Genomic DNA, 18076 nt, shown 5'->3' with positions numbered 1-18076 from the left:
CATCAAGTGGCCTAAAAGGGCATGGGATGCATTGTGACACCACAGAGGTTAAGAGAAGCAAGGAACCATTGTGACCCAATGCAGGCTAACAATCTAATGATCCCTTGTGGCACCAATGGGCCTAAAAGGGGCAGGGATGAATTGTGAAAGCATGGGGCCCAAGTAAAACCAGGTACAATTATGCCACCATGGAGGCCAAGAATCAAATGATTCATTGTGACATCAAGTGGCCTAAAAGGGCATGGGATGCATTGTGACACCACAGGGGTTAAGAGAAGCAAGGAACCATTGTGACCCAATGCAGGCTAACAATCTAACAATCCCTTTTGACACCAGGGGGCGCAAAAGGACCACGGATGAACTCTGACAGCATGCGGACCTATAGAAGCAAGGAACCATTATGACACCATGAAGGCCAAGAATCAAATGGTTCATTGTAAGACCAAGTGGCCTAAAAGGGCTTGGAATGCATGGTGACACCACAGAGGTTAAGAGAAGCAAGGAACCATTGTGACCCAATGCAGGCTAACAATCTAATGATCCCTTGTGGCACCAGGGGTTATAAAAAGGGCCAGGGATGGATTGTTACAGCACGGGGACCAATAGAAGCAAGGATCTATTATGCCACCATGGAGGCCAAGAATCAAATGATTCATTGTGACATCATGTGGCCTAAAAGGGCATGGGATGCATTGTGACAGCACAGGGGTTAAGAGAAGCAAGGATCCATTGTGACCCAATGGAGGCTAATAATCCCAGGATCCCATTTGACACCAGGGGGCGTAAAAGGGCCAGGGATGAATTGTGACAGCATGGGGCCCAATAGAAACAAGGAACCATTATGACACCATGGAGGCCAAGAATCAAATGATTCATTGTGACATCAAGTGGCCTAAAAGGGCATGGGATGCATTGTGACACCACAGAGGTTAAGAGAAGCAAGGAACCATTGTGACCCAATGCAGGCTAACAATCTAATGATCCCTTGTGACACCAATGGGCCTAAAAGGGCCAGGGATGTATTGTGAAAGCATGGGGCCCAAGTAAAACCTGGTACAAATATGCCACCATGGAGGCCAAGAATTAAATGATTCATTGTGACATCAAGTGGCCTAACAGGGCATGGGATGCATTGTGAAAGCACAGGGGTTAAGAGAAGCAAGGATCCATTGTGACCCAATGGAGGCTAATAATCCCAGGATCCCATTTGACACCAGGGGGCCGTAAAAGGGCCAGGGATGAATTGTGATAGCATGGGGCCCAATAGAAACAAGGAACCATTATGCAACCATGGAGGCCAAGAATCAAATGATTCATTGTGACATCAAGTGGCCTAAAAGGGCATGGGATGCATTGTGACACCACAGAGGTTAAGAGAAGCAAGGAACCATTGTGACCCAATGGAGGCTAACAATCTAATGATCCCTTGTGACACCAATGGGCCTATAAGGGCCAGGGATGGATTGTTACAGCACGGGGACCAATAGAAGCAAGGATCTATTATGCCACCATGGAGGCCAAGAATCAAATAATTCATTGTGACATCATGTGGCCTAAAAGGGCATGGGATGCTTTGTGACAGCACAGGGGTTAAGAGAAACAAGGATCCATTGTGACCCAATGCAGGCTAACAATCTAATGATCCCTTGTGACACCAATGGGCCTAAAAGGGGCCGGGATGAATTATGAAAGCATGGGGCCCAATTAAAACCTGGTACAATTACGCCACATTGGAGGCCAAGAATCAAATGATTCATTGTGACATCAAGTGGCCTAAAAGGGCATGGGATGCATTGTGACACCACAGGGGTTAAGAGAAGCAAGGAACCATTGTGACCCAATGCAGGCTAACAATCTAAGAATCCCTTTTGACACCAGGGGGCGCAAAAGGACCACGGATGAACTGTGACAGCATGGGGACCTATAGAAGCAAGGAACCATTATGACACCATGAAGGCCAAGAATCAAATGGTTCATTGTAAGGCCAAGTGGCCTAAAAGGGCTTGGAATGCATGGTGACACCACAGAGGTTAAGAGAAGCAAGGAACCATTGTGACCCAATGCAGGCTAACAATCTAATTATCCCTTGTGGCACCAGGGGGTGTAAAAAGGGCCAGGGATGGATTGTTACAGCAAGGGAACCAATAAAGCAAGGATCTATTATGCCACCGTGGAGGCCAAGAATCAAATGATTCATTGTGACATCATGTGGCCTAAAAGGGCATGGGATGCATTGTGACAGCACAGGGGTTAAGAGAAGCAAGGATCCATTGTGACCCAATGGAGGCTAATAATCCCAGGATCCCATTTGACACCAGGGGGCGTAAAAGGGCCAGGGATGAATTCTGACAGCATGGGGCCCAATAGAAACAGGGAACCATTATGACACCATGGAGGCCAAGAATCAAATGATTCATTGTGACATCAAGTGGCCTAAAAGGGCATGGGATGCATTGTGACACCACAGAGGTTAAGAGAAGCAAGGAACCATTGTGACCCAATGCAGGCTAACAATCTAATGATCCCTTGTGACACCAATGGGCCTAAAAGGGCCAGGGATGAATTGTGAAAGCATGGGGCCCAAGTAAAACCTGGTACAAATATGCCACCATGGAGGCCAAGAATCAAATGATTCATTGTGACATCAAGTGGCCTAAAAGGGCATGGGATGCATTGTGACAGCACAGGGGTTAAGAGAAACAAGGATCCATTGTGACCCAATGCAGGCTAACAATCTAATGATCCCTTGTGACACCAATGGGCCTAAAAGGGGCAGGGATGAATTATGAAAGCATGGGGCCCAATTAAAACCTGGTACAATTACGCCACATTGGAGGCCAAGAATCAAATGATTCATTGTGACATCAAGTGGCCTAAAAGGGCATGGGATGCATTGTGACACCACAGGGGTTAAGAGAAGCAAGGAACCATTGTGACCCAATGCAGGCTAACAATCTAAGAATCCCTTTTGACACCAGGGGGCGCAAAAGGACCACGGATGAACTGTGACAGCATGGGGACCTATAGAAGCAAGGAACCATTATGACACCATGGAGGCCAAGAATCAAATGGTTCATTGTAAGGCTAAGTGGCCTAAAAGGGCTTGGAATGCATGGTGACACCACAGAGGTTAAGAGAAGCAAGGAACCATTGTGACCCAATGCAGGCTAACAATCTAATGATCCCTTGTGGCACCAGGGGGTATAAAAAGGGCCAGGGATGGATTGTTACAGCACGGGGACCAATAGAAGCAAGGATCTATTATGCCACCGTGGAGGCCAAGAATCAAATGATTCATTGTGACATCAAGTGGCCTAAAAGGGCATGGGATGCATTGTGACAGCACAGGGGTTAAGAGAAGCAAGGATCCATTGTGACCCAATGGAGGCTAATAATCCCAGGATCCCATTTGACACCAGGGGGCGTAAAAGGGCCAGGGATGAATTGTGACAGCATGGGGCCCAATAGAAACAAGGAACCATTATGACACCATGGTGGCCAAGAATCAAATGGTTCATTGTAAAACCAAGTGGCCTAAAAGAGCTTGGAATGCATGGTGACACCACAGAGGTTAAGAGAAGCAAGGAACCATTGTGACCCAATGCAGGCTAACAATCTAATGATCCCTTGTGACACCAATGGGCCTAAAAGGGGCAGGGATGTATTGTGAAAGCATGGGGCCCAATTAAAACCTGGTACAATTACGCCACCATGTAGGCCAAGAATTAAATGATTCATTGTGACATCAAGTGGCCTAACAGGGCATGGGATGCATTGTGAAAGCACAGGGGTTAAGAGAAGCAAGGATCCATTGTGACCCAATGGAGGCTAATAATCCCAGGATCCCATTTGACACCAGGGGCCGTAAAAGGGCCAGGGATGAATTGTGATAGCATGGGGCCCAATAGAAACAAGGAACCATTATGCCACCATGGAGGCCAAGAATCAAATGATGCATTGTGACATCAAGTGGCCTAAAAGGGCATGGGATGCATTGTGACACCACAGGGGTTAAGAGAAGCAAGGAACCATTGTGACCCAATGCAGGCTAACAATCTAATGATCCCTTGTGACACCAATGGGCCTAAAAGGGGCAGGGATGTATTGTGAAAGCAAGGGGCCCAATTAAAACCTGGTTCAATTACGCCACCATGGAGGCCAAGAATCAAATAATTCATTGTGACATCAAGTGGCCTAAAAGGGCATGGGATGCATTGTGACACCACAGAGGTTAAGAGAAGCAAGGAACCATTGTGACCCAATGCAGGCTAACAATCTAATGATCCCTTGTGACACCAATGGGCCTAAAAGGGCCAGGGATAAATTGTGAAAGCATGGGGCCCAAGTAAAACCTGGTACAAATATGCCACCATGTAGGCCAAGAATTAAATGATTCATTGTGACATCAAGTGGCCTAAAAGGGCATGGGATGCATTGTGACACCACAGGGGTTAAGAGAAGCAAGGATCCATTGTGACCCAATGCAGGCTAATAATCCCAGGATCCCATTTGACACCAGGGGGCGTAAAAGGGCCAGGGATGGATTGTTACAGCACGGGGACCAATAGAAGCAAGGATCTATTACGCCACCATGGAGGCGAAGAATCAAATAATTCATTGTGATATCATGTGGCCTAAAAGGTCATGGGATGCATTGTGACACCACAGGGGTTAAGAGAAACAAGGATCCATTGTGACCCAATGCAGGCTAACAATCTAATGATCCCTTGTGACACCAATGGGCCTAAAAGGGCCAGGGATGAATTGTGAAAGCATGGGGCCCAAGTAAAACCTGGTACAATTACGCCACATTGGAGGCCAAGAATCAAATGACTCATTGTGACATCAAGTGGCCTAAAAGGGCATGGGATGCATTGTGACACCACAGGGGTTAAGAGAAGCAAGGAACCATTGTGACCCAATGCAGGCTAACAATCTAAGAATCCCTTTTGACACCAGGGGGCGCAAAAGGACCACGGATGAACTGTGACAGCATGGGGACCTATAGAAGCAAGGAACCATTATGACACCATGGAGGCCAAGAATCAAATGGTTCATTGTAAGGCTAAGTGGCCTAAAAGGGCTTGGAATGCATGGTGACACCACAGAGGCTAAGAGAAGCAAGGAACCATTGTGACCCAATGCAGGCTAACAATCTAATTATCCCTTGTGGCACCAGGGGGTATAAAAAGGGCCAGGGATGGATTGTTACAGCACGGGGACCAATAGAAGCAAGGATCTATTATGCCACCGTGGAGGCCAAGAATCAAATGATTCATTGTGACATCAAGTGGCCTAAAAGGGCATGGGATGCATTGTGACAGCACAGGGGTTAAGAGAAGCAAGGATCCATTGTGACCCAATGCAGGCTAATAATCCCAGGATCCCATTTGACACCAGGGGGCGTAAAAGGGCCAGGGATGAATTGTGACAGCATGGGGCCCAATAGAAACAAGGAACCATTATGACACCATGGTGGCCAAGAATCAAATGGTTCATTGTAAAACCAAGTGGCCTAAAAGGGCTTGGAATGCATGGTGACACCACAGAGGTTAAGAGAAGCAAGGAACCATTGTGACCCAATGCAGGCTAACAATCTAATGATCCCTTGTGACACCAATGGGCCTAAAAGGGGCAGGGATGTATTGTGAAAGCATGGGGCCCAATGAAAACCTGGTACAATTACGCCACCATGTAGGCCAAGAATTAAATGATTCATTGTGACATCAAGTGGCCTAACAGGGCATGGGATGCATTGTGAAAGCACAGGGGTTAAGAGAAGCAAGGATCCATTGTGACCCAATGGAGGCTAATAATCCCAGGATCCCATTTGACACCAGGGGGCCGTAAAAGGGCCAGGGATGAATTGTGATAGCATGGGGCCCAATAGAAACAAGGAACCATTATGCCACCATGGAGGCCAAGAATCAAATGATGCATTGTGACATCAAGTGGCCTAAAAGGGCATGGGATGCATTGTGACACCACAGGGGTTAAGAGAAGCAAGGAACCATTGTGACCCAATGCAGGCTAACAATCTAATGATCCCTTGTGACACCAATGGGCCTAAAAGGGGCAGGGATGTATTGTGAAAGCATGGGGCCCAATTAAAACCTGGTACAATTACGCCACCATGGAGGCCAAGAATTAAATGATTCATTGTGACATCAAGTGGCCTAAAAGGGCATGGGATGCATTGTGACAGCACAGGGGTTAAGAGAAGCAAGGAACCATTGTGACCCAATGGAGGCTAACAATCTAAGAATCCCTTTTGACACCAGGGGGCACAAAAGGACCACGGATGAACTGTGACAGCATGGGGACCAATAGAAGCAAGGAACCATTATGACACCATGAAGGCCAAGAATCGACTGGTTCATTGTAAGACCAAGTGGCCTAAAAGCGCTTGGAATGCATTATGACACCACAGAGGTTAAGAGAAGCAAGGATCCATTGTTACCCAATGGAGGCTAACAATGTAATGATCCCTTGTGGCACCAGGGGGTATAAAAAGGGCCAGGGATGGATTGTTACAGCACGGGGACCAATAGAAGCAAGGATCTGTTATGCCACCATGGAGGCCAAGAATCAAATGATTCATTGTGACATCAAGTGGCCTAAAAGGGCATGGGATGCATTGTGAAAGCACAGGGGTTAAGAGAAGCAAGGATCCATTGTGACCCAATGGAGGCTAATAATCCCAGGATCCCATTTGACACCAATGGGCCTAAAAGGGGCAGGGATGAATTGTGAAAGCATGGGGCCCAAGTAAAACCAGGTACAATTATGCCACCATGGAGGCCAAGAATCAAATGATTCATTGTGACATCAAGTGGCCTAAAAGGGCATGGGATGCATTGTGACACCACAGGGGTTAAGAGAAGCAAGGAACCATTGTGACCCAATGCAGGCTAACAATCCAACAATCCCTTTTGACACCAGGGGGCGCAAAAGTACCACGGATGAACTCTGACAGCATGCGGACCTATAGAAGCAAGGAACCATTATGACACCATGAAGGCCAAGAATCAAATGGTTCATTGTAAGACCAAGTGGCCTAAAAGGGCTTGGAATGCATGGTGACACCACAGAGGTTAAGAGAAGCAAGGAACCATTGTGACCCAATGCAGGCTAACAATCTAATGATCCCTTGTGGCACCAGGGGTTATAAAAAGGGCCAGGGATGGATTGTTACAGCACGGGGACCAATAGAAGCAAGGATCTATTATGCCACCATGGAGGCCAAGAATCAAATGATTCATTGTGACATCATGTGGCCTAAAAGGGCATGGGATGCATTGTGACAGCACAGGGGTTAAGAGAAGCAAGGATCCATTGTGACCCAATGGAGGCTAATAATCCCAGGATCCCATTTGACACCAGGGGGCGTAAAAGGGCCAGGGATGAATTCTGACAGCATGGGGCCCAATAGAAACAAGGAACCATTATGACACCATGGAGGCCAAGAATCAAATGATTCATTGTGACATCAAGTGGCCTAAAAGGGCATGGGATGCATTGTGACACCACAGAGGTTAAGAGAAGCAAGGAACCATTGTGACCCAATGCAGGCTAACAATCTAATGATCCCTTGTGACACCAATGGGCCTAAAAGGGCCAGGGATGTATTGTGAAAGCATGGGGCCCAAGTAAAACCTGGTACAAATATGCCAACATGGAGGCCAAGAATCAAATGATTCATTGTGACATCAAGTGGCCTAAAAGGGCATGGGATGCATTGTGACAGCACAAGGGTTAAGAGAAGCAAGGATCCATTGTGACCCAATGCAGGCTAGTAATCCCAGGATCCCATTTGACACCAGGGGGCGTAAAAGGGCCAGGGATGGATTGTGATAGCATGGGGCCCAATAGAAACAAGGAACCATTATGACACCATGGAGGCCAAGAATCAAATGATTCATTGTGACATCAAGTGGCCTAAAAGGGCATGGGATGCATTGTGACACCACAGAGGTTAAGAGAAGCAAGGAACCATTGTGACCCAATGGAGGCTAACAATCTAATGATCCCTTGTGACACCAATGGGCCTATAAGGGCCAGGGATGGATTGTTACAGCACGGGGACCAATAGAAGCAAGGATCTATTATGCCACCATGGAGGCGAAGAATCAAATAATTCATTGTGACATCATGTGGCCTAAAAGGGCATGGGATGCATTGTGACAGCACAGGGGTTAAGAGAAACAAGGATCCATTGTGACCCAATGCAGGCTAACAATCTAATGATCCCTTGTGACACCAATGGGCCTAAAAGGGGCAGGGATGAATTATGAAAGCATGGGGCCCAATTAAAACCTGGTACAATTACGCCACATTGGAGGCCAAGAATCAAATGATTCATTGTGACATCAAGTGGCCTAAAAGGGCATGGGATGCATTGTGACACCACAGGGGTTAAGAGAAGCAAGGAACCATTGTGACCGAATGCAGGCTAACAATCTAAGAATCCCTTTTGACACCAGGGGGCGCAAAAGGACCACGGATGAACTGTGACAGCATGGGGACCTATAGAAGCAAGGAACCATTATGACACCATGAAGGCCAAGAATCAAATGGTTCATTGTAAGGCCAAGTGGCCTAAAAGGGCTTGGAATGCATGGTGACACCACAGAGGTTAAGAGAAGCAAGGAACCATTGTGACCCAATGCAGGCTAACAATCTAATTATCCCTTGTGGCACCAGGGGGTGTAAAAAGGGCCAGGGATGGATTGTTACAGCAAGGGAACCAATAAAGCAAGGATCTATTATGCCACCGTGGAGGCCAAGAATCAAATGATTCATTGTGACATCATGTGGCCTAAAAGGGCATGGGATGCATTGTGACAGCACAGGGGTTAAGAGAAGCAAGGATCCATTGTGACCCAATGGAGGCTAATAATCCCAGGATCCCATTTGACACCAGGGGGCGTAAAAGGGCCAGGGATGAATTGTGACAGCATGGGGCCCAATAGAAACAGGGAACCATTATGACACCATGGAGGCCAAGAATCAAATGATTCATTGTGACATCAAGTGGCCTAAAAGGGCATGGGATGCATTGTGACACCACAGAGGTTAAGAGAAGCAAGGAACCATTGTGACCCAATGCAGGCTAACAATCTAATGATCCCTTGTGACACCAATGGGCCTAAAAGGGCCAGGGATGAATTGTGAAAGCATGGGGCCCAAGTAAAACCTGGTACAAATATGCCACCATGGAGGCCAAGAATCAAATGATTCATTGTGACATCAAGTGGCCTAAAAGGGCATGGGATGCATTGTGACACCACAGAGGTTAAGAGAAGCAAGGAACCATTGTGACCCAATGCAGGCTAACAATCTAATGATCCCTTGTGGCACCAATGGGCCTAAAAGGGGCAGGGATGAATTGTGAAAGCATGGGGCCCAAGTAAAACCAGGTACAATTATGCCACCATGGAGGCCAAGAATCAAATGATTCATTGTGACATCAAGTGGCCTAAAAGGGCATGGGATGCATTGTGACACCACAGGGGTTAAGAGAAGCAAGGAACCATTGTGACCCAATGCAGGCTAACAATCTAACAATCCCTTTTGACACCAGGGGGCGCAAAAGGACCACGGATGAACTCTGACAGCATGCGGACCTATAGAAGCAAGGAACCATTATGACACCATGAAGGCCAAGAATCAAATTGTTCATTGTAAGACCAAGTGGCCTAAAAGTGCTTGGAATGCATGGTGACACCACAGAGGTTAAGAGAAGCAAGGAACCATTGTGACCCAATGCAGGCTAACAATCTAATGATCCCTTGTGGCACCAGGGGTTATAAAAAGGGCCAGGGATGGATTGTTACAGCACGGGGACCAATAGAAGCAAGGATCTATTATGCCACCATGGAGGCCAAGAATCAAATGATTCATTGTGACATCATGTGGCCTAAAAGGGCATGGGATGCATTGTGACAGCACAGGGGTTAAGAGAAGCAAGGATCCATTGTGACCCAATGGAGGCTAATAATCCCAGGATCCCATTTGACACCAGGGGGCGTAAAAGGGCCAGGGATGAATTGTGACAGCATGGGGCCCAATAGAAACAAGGAACCATTATGACACCATGGAGGCCAAGAATCAAATGATTCATTGTGACATCAAGTGGCCTAAAAGGGCATGGGATGCATTGTGACACCACAGAGGTTAAGAGAAGCAAGGAACCATTGTGACCCAATGCAGGCTAACAATCTAATGATCCCTTGTGACACCAATGGGCCTAAAAGGGCCAGGGATGTATTGTGAAAGCATGGGGCCCAAGTAAAACCTGGTACAAATATGCCACCATGGAGGCCAAGAATTAAATGATTCATTGTGACATCAAGTGGCCTAACAGGGCATGGGATGCATTGTGAAAGCACAGGGGTTAAGAGAAGCAAGGATCCATTGTGACCCAATGGAGGCTAATAATCCCAGGATCCCATTTGACACCAGGGGGCCGTAAAAGGGCCAGGGATGAATTGTGATAGCATGGGGCCCAATAGAAACAAGGAACCATTATGCAACCATGGAGGCCAAGAATCAAATGATGCATTGTGACATCAAGTGGCCTAAAAGGGCATGGGATGCATTGTGACACCACAGGGGTTAAGAGAAGCAAGGAACCATTGTGACCCAATGCAGGCTAACAATCTAATGATCCCTTGTGACACCAATGGGCCTAAAAGGGGCAGGGATGTATTGTGAAAGCATGGGGCCCAATTAAAACCTGGTACAATTACGCCACCATGGAGGCCAAGAATTAAATGATTCATTGTGACATCAAGTGGCCTAAAAGGGCATGGGATGCATTGTGACAGCACAGGGGTTAAGAGAAGCAAGGAACCATTGTGACCCAATGGAGGCTAACAATCTAAGAATCCCTTTTGACACCAGGGGGCACAAAAGGACCACGGATGAACTGTGACAGCATGGGGACCTATAGAAGCAAGGAACCATTATGACACCATGAAGGCCAAGAATCGACTGGTTCATTGTAAGACCAAGTGGCCTAAAAGCGCTTGGAATGCATTGTGACACCACAGAGGTTAAGAGAAGCAAGGATCCATTGTTACCCAATGGAGGCTAACAATCTAATGATCCCTTGTGGCACCAGGGGGTATAAAAAGGGCCAGGGATGGATTGTTACAGCACGGGGACCAATAGAAGCAAGGATCTGTTATGCCACCATGGAGGCCAAGAATCAAATGATTCATTGTGACATCAAGTGGCCTAAAAGGGCATGGGATGCATTGTGAAAGCACAGGGGTTAAGAGAAGCAAGGATCCATTGTGACCCAATGGAGGCTAATAATCCCAGGATCCCATTTGACACCAATGGGCCTAAAAGGGGCAGGGATGAATTGTGAAAGCATGGGGCCCAAGTAAAACCAGGTACAATTATGCCACCATGGAGGCCAAGAATCAAATGATTCATTGTGACATCAAGTGGCCTAAAAGGGCATGGGATGCATTGTGACACCACAGGGGTTAAGAGAAGCAAGGAACCATTGTGACCCAATGCAGGCTAACAATCTAACAATCCCTTTTGACACCAGGGGGCGCAAAAGGACCACGGATGAACTCTGACAGCATGCGGACCTATAGAAGCAAGGAACCATTATGACACCATGAAGGCCAAGAATCAAATGGTTCATTGTAAGACCAAGTGGCCTAAAAGGGCTTGGAATGCATGGTGACACCACAGAGGTTAAGAGAAGCAAGGAACCATTGTGACCCAATGCAGGCTAACAATCTAATGATCCCTTGTGGCACCAGGGGTTATAAAAAGGGCCAGGGATGGATTGTTACAGCACGGGGACCAATAGAAGCAAGGATCTATTATGCCACCATGGAGGCCAAGAATCAAATGATTCATTGTGACATCATGTGGCCTAAAAGGGCATGGGATGCATTGTGACAGCACAGGGGTTAAGAGAAGCAAGGATCCATTGTGACCCAATGGAGGCTAATAATCCCAGGATCCCATTTGACACCAGGGGGCGTAAAAGGGCCAGGGATGAATTCTGACAGCATGGGGCCCAATAGAAACAAGGAACCATTATGACACCATGGAGGCCAAGAATCAAATGATTCATTGTGACATCAAGTGGCCTAAAAGGGCATGGGATGCATTGTGACACCACAGAGGTTAAGAGAAGCAAGGAACCATTGTGACCCAATGCAGGCTAACAATCTAATGATCCCTTGTGACACCAATGGGCCTAAAAGGGCCAGGGATGTATTGTGAAAGCATGGGGCCCAAGTAAAACCTGGTACAAATATGCCAACATGGAGGCCAAGAATCAAATGATTCATTGTGACATCAAGTGGCCTAAAAGGGCATGGGATGCATTGTGACAGCACAAGGGTTAAGAGAAGCAAGGATCCATTGTGACCCAATGCAGGCTAGTAATCCCAGGATCCCATTTGACACCAGGGGGCGTAAAAGGGCCAGGGATGAATTGTGATAGCATGGGGCCCAATAGAAACAAGGAACCATTATGACACCATGGAGGCCAAGAATCAAATGATTCATTGTGACATCAAGTGGCCTAAAAGGGCATGGGATGCATTGTGACACCACAGAGGTTAAGAGAAGCAAGGAACCATTGTGACCCAATGGAGGCTAACAATCTAATGATCCCTTGTGACACCAATGGGCCTATAAGGGCCAGGGATGGATTGTTACAGCACGGGGACCAATAGAAGCAAGGATCTATTATGCCACCATGGAGGCGAAGAATCAAATAATTCATTGTGACATCATGTGGCCTAAAAGGGCATGGGATGCATTGTGACAGCACAGGGGTTAAGAGAAACAAGGATCCATTGTGACCCAATGCAGGCTAACAATCTAATGATCCCTTGTGACACCAATGGGCCTAAAAGGGGCAGGGATGAATTATGAAAGCATGGGGCCCAATTAAAACCTGGTACAATTACGCCACATTGGAGGCCAAGAATCAAATGATTCATTGTGACATCAAGTGGCCTAAAAGGGCATGGGATGCATTGTGACACCACAGGGGTTAAGAGAAGCAAGGAACCATTGTGACCGAATGCAGGCTAACAATCTAAGAATCCCTTTTGACACCAGGGGGCGCAAAAGGACCACGGATGAACTGTGACAGCATGGGGACCTATAGAAGCAAGGAACCATTATGACACCATGAAGGCCAAGAATCAAATGGTTCATTGTAAGGCCAAGTGGCCTAAAAGGGCTTGGAATGCATGGTGACACCACAGAGGTTAAGAGAAGCAAGGAACCATTGTGACCCAATGCAGGCTAACAATCTAATTATCCCTTGTGGCACCAGGGGGTGTAAAAAGGGCCAGGGATGGATTGTTACAGCAAGGGAACCAATAAAGCAAGGATCTATTATGCCACCGTGGAGGCCCAGAATCAAATGATTCATTGTGACATCATGTGGCCTAAAAGGGCATGGGATGCATTGTGACAGCACAGGGGTTAAGAGAAGCAAGGATCCATTGTGACCCAATGGAGGCTAATAATCCCAGGATCCCATTTGACACCAGGGGGCGTAAAAGGGCCAGGGATGAATTGTGACAGCATGGGGCCCAATAGAAACAGGGAACCATTATGACACCATGGAGGCCAAGAATCAAATGATTCATTGTGACATCAAGTGGCCTAAAAGGGCATGGGATGCATTGTGACACCACAGAGGTTAAGAGAAGCAAGGAACCATTGTGACCCAATGCAGGCTAACAATCTAATGATCCCTTGTGACACCAATGGGCCTAAAAGGGCCAGGGATGAATTGTGAAAGCATGGGGCCCAAGTAAAACCTGGTACAAATATGCCACCATGGAGGCCAAGAATCAAATGATTCATTGTGACATCAAGTGGCCTAAAAGGGCATGGGATGCATTGTGACACCACAGAGGTTAAGAGAAGCAAGGAACCATTGTGACCCAATGCAGGCTAACAATCTAATGATCCCTTGTGGCACCAATGGGCCTAAAAGGGGCAGGGATGAATTGTGAAAGCATGGGGCCCAAGTAAAACCAGGTACAATTATGCCACCATGGAGGCCAAGAATCAAATGATTCATTGTGACATCAAGTGGCCTAAAAGGGCATGGGATGCATTGTGACACCACAGGGGTTAAGAGAAGCAAGGAACCATTGTGACCCAATGCAGGCTAACAATCTAACAATCCCTTTTGACACCAGGGGGCGCAAAAGGACCACGGATGAACTCTGACAGCATGCGGACCTATAGAAGCAAGGAACCATTATGACACCATGAAGGCCAAGAATCAAATTGTTCATTGTAAGACCAAGTGGCCTAAAAGTGCTTGGAATGCATGGTGACACCACAGAGGTTAAGAGAAGCAAGGAACCATTGTGACCCAATGCAGGCTAACAATCTAATGATCCCTTGTGGCACCAGGGGTTATAAAAAGGGCCAGGGATGGATTGTTACAGCACGGGGACCAATAGAAGCAAGGATCTATTATGCCACCATGGAGGCCAAGAATCAAATGATTCATTGTGACATCATGTGGCCTAAAAGGGCATGGGATGCATTGTGACAGCACAGGGGTTAAGAGAAGCAAGGATCCATTGTGACCCAATGGAGGCTAATAATCCCAGGATCCCATTTGACACCAGGGGGCGTAAAAGGGCCAGGGATGAATTGTGACAGCATGGGGCCCAATAGAAACAAGGAACCATTATGACACCATGGAGGCCAAGAATCAAATGATTCATTGTGACATCAAGTGGCCTAAAAGGGCATGGGATGCATTGTGACACCACAGAGGTTAAGAGAAGCAAGGAACCATTGTGACCCAATGCAGGCTAACAATCTAATGATCCCTTGTGACACCAATGGGCCTAAAAGGGCCAGGGATGTATTGTGAAAGCATGGGGCCCAAGTAAAACCTGGTACAAATATGCCACCATGGAGGCCAAGAATTAAATGATTCATTGTGACATCAAGTGGCCTAACAGGGCATGGGATGCATTGTGAAAGCACAGGGGTTAAGAGAAGCAAGGATCCATTGTGACCCAATGGAGGCTAATAATCCCAGGATCCCATTTGACACCAGGGGGCCGTAAAAGGGCCAGGGATGAATTGTGATAGCATGGGGCCCAATAGAAACAAGGAACCATTATGCAACCATGGAGGCCAAGAATCAAATGATGCATTGTGACATCAAGTGGCCTAAAAGGGCATGGGATGCATTGTGACACCACAGGGGTTAAGAGAAGCAAGGAACCATTGTGACCCAATGCAGGCTAACAATCTAATGATCCCTTGTGACACCAATGGGCCTAAAAGGGGCAGGGATGTATTGTGAAAGCATGGGGCCCAATTAAAACCTGGTACAATTACGCCACCATGGAGGCCAAGAATTAAATGATTCATTGTGACATCAAGTGGCCTAAAAGGGCATGGGATGCATTGTGACAGCACAGGGGTTAAGAGAAGCAAGGAACCATTGTGACCCAATGGAGGCTAACAATCTAAGAATCCCTTTTGACACCAGGGGGCACAAAAGGACCACGGATGAACTGTGACAGCATGGGGACCTATAGAAGCAAGGAACCATTATGACACCATGAAGGCCAAGAATCGACTGGTTCATTGTAAGACCAAGTGGCCTAAAAGCGCTTGGAATGCATTGTGACACCACAGAGGTTAAGAGAAGCAAGGATCCATTGTTACCCAATGGAGGCTAACAATCTAATGATCCCTTGTGGCACCAGGGGGTATAAAAAGGGCCAGGGATGGATTGTTACAGCACGGGGACCAATAGAAGCAAGGATCTGTTATGCCACCATGGAGGCCAAGAATCAAATGATTCATTGTGACATCAAGTGGCCTAAAAGGGCATGGGATGCATTGTGAAAGCACAGGGGTTAAGAGAAGCAAGGATCCATTGTGACCCAATGGAGGCTAATAATCCCAGGATCCCATTTGACACCAATGGGCCTAAAAGGGGCAGGGATGAATTGTGAAAGCATGGGGCCCAAGTAAAACCAGGTACAATTATGCCACCATGGAGGCCAAGAATCAAATGATTCATTGTGACATCAAGTGGCCTAAAAGGGCATGGGATGCATTGTGACACCACAGGGGTTAAGAGAAGCAAGGAACCATTGTGACCCAATGCAGGCTAACAATCTAACAATCCCTTTTGACACCAGGGGGCGCAAAAGGACCACGGATGAACTCTGACAGCATGCGGACCTATAGAAGCAAGGAACCATTATGACACCATGAAGGCCAAGAATCAAATGGTTCATTGTAAGACCAAGTGGCCTAAAAGGGCTTGGAATGCATGGTGACACCACAGAGGTTAAGAGAAGCAAGGAACCATTGTGACCCAATGCAGGCTAACAATCTAATGATCCCTTGTGGCACCAGGGGTTATAAAAAGGGCCAGGGATGGATTGTTACAGCACGGGGACCAATAGAAGCAAGGATCTATTATGCCACCATGGAGGCCAAGAATCAAATGATTCATTGTGACATCATGTGGCCTAAAAGGGCATGGGATGCATTGTGACAGCACAGGGGTTAAGAGAAGCAAGGATCCATTGTGACCCAATGGAGGCTAATAATCCCAGGATCCCATTTGACACCAGGGGGCGTAAAAGGGCCAGGGATGAATTCTGACAGCATGGGGCCCAATAGAAACAAGGAACCATTATGACACCATGGAGGCCAAGAATCAAATGATTCATTGTGACATCAAGTGGCCTAAAAGGGCATGGGATGCATTGTGACACCACAGAGGTTAAGAGAAGCAAGGAACCATTGTGACCCAATGCAGGCTAACAATCTAATGATCCCTTGTGACACCAATGGGCCTAAAAGGGGCAGGGATGGATTGTTACAGCACGGGGACCAATAGAAGCAAGGATCTATTATGCCACCATGGAGGCGAAGAATCAAATAATTCATTGTGACATCATGTGGCCTAAAAGGGCATGGGATGCATTGTGACAGCACAGGGGTTAAGAGAAACAAGGATCCATTGTGACCCAATGCAGGCTAACAATCTAATGATCCCTTGTGACACCAATGGGCCTAAAAGGGGCAGGGATGAATTATGAAAGCATGGGGCCCAATTAAAACCTGGTACAATTACGCCACATTGGAGGCCAAGAATCAAATGATTCATTGTGACATCAAGTGGCCTAAAAGGGCATGGGATGCATTGTGACACCACAGGGGTTAAGAGAAGCAAGGAACCATTGTGACCGAATGCAGGCTAACAATCTAAGAATCCCTTTTGACACCAGGGGGCGCAAAAGGACCACGGATGAACTGTGACAGCATGGGGACCTATAGAAGCAAGGAACCATTATGACACCATGAAGGCCAAGAATCAAATGGTTCATTGTAAGGCCAAGTGGCCTAAAAGGGCTTGGAATGCATGGTGACACCACAGAGGTTAAGAGAAGCAAGGAACCATTGTGACCCAATGCAGGCTAACAATCTAATTATCCCTTGTGGCACCAGGGGGTGTAAAAAGGGCCAGGGATGGATTGTTACAGCAAGGGAACCAATAAAGCAAGGATCTATTATGCCACCGTGGAGGCCAAGAATCAAATGATTCATTGTGACATCATGTGGCCTAAAAGGGCATGGGATGCATTGTGACAGCACAGGGGTTAAGAGAAGCAAGGATCCATTGTGACCCAATGGAGGCTAATAATCCCAGGATCCCATTTGACACCAGGGGGCGTAAAAGGGCCAGGGATGAATTGTGACAGCATGGGGCCCAATAGAAACAGGGAACCATTATGACACCATGGAGGCCAAGAATCAAATGATTCATTGTGACATCAAGTGGCCTAAAAGGGCATGGGATGCATTGTGACACCACAGAGGTTAAGAGAAGCAAGGAACCATTGTGACCCAATGCAGGCTAACAATCTAATGATCCCTTGTGACACCAATGGGCCTAAAAGGGCCAGGGATGAATTGTGAAAGCATGGGGCCCAAGTAAAACCTGGTACAAATATGCCACCATGGAGGCCAAGAATCAAATGATTCATTGTGACATCAAGTGGCCTAAAAGGGC

The sequence above is a fragment of the Cinclus cinclus genome, chromosome 20, assembly GCF_963662255.1.
Source record: "Cinclus cinclus chromosome 20, bCinCin1.1, whole genome shotgun sequence".
Classification (NCBI taxonomy): Eukaryota; Metazoa; Chordata; class Aves; order Passeriformes; family Cinclidae; genus Cinclus; species Cinclus cinclus.
Note: the sequence above shows the minus strand (reverse complement) of the source record.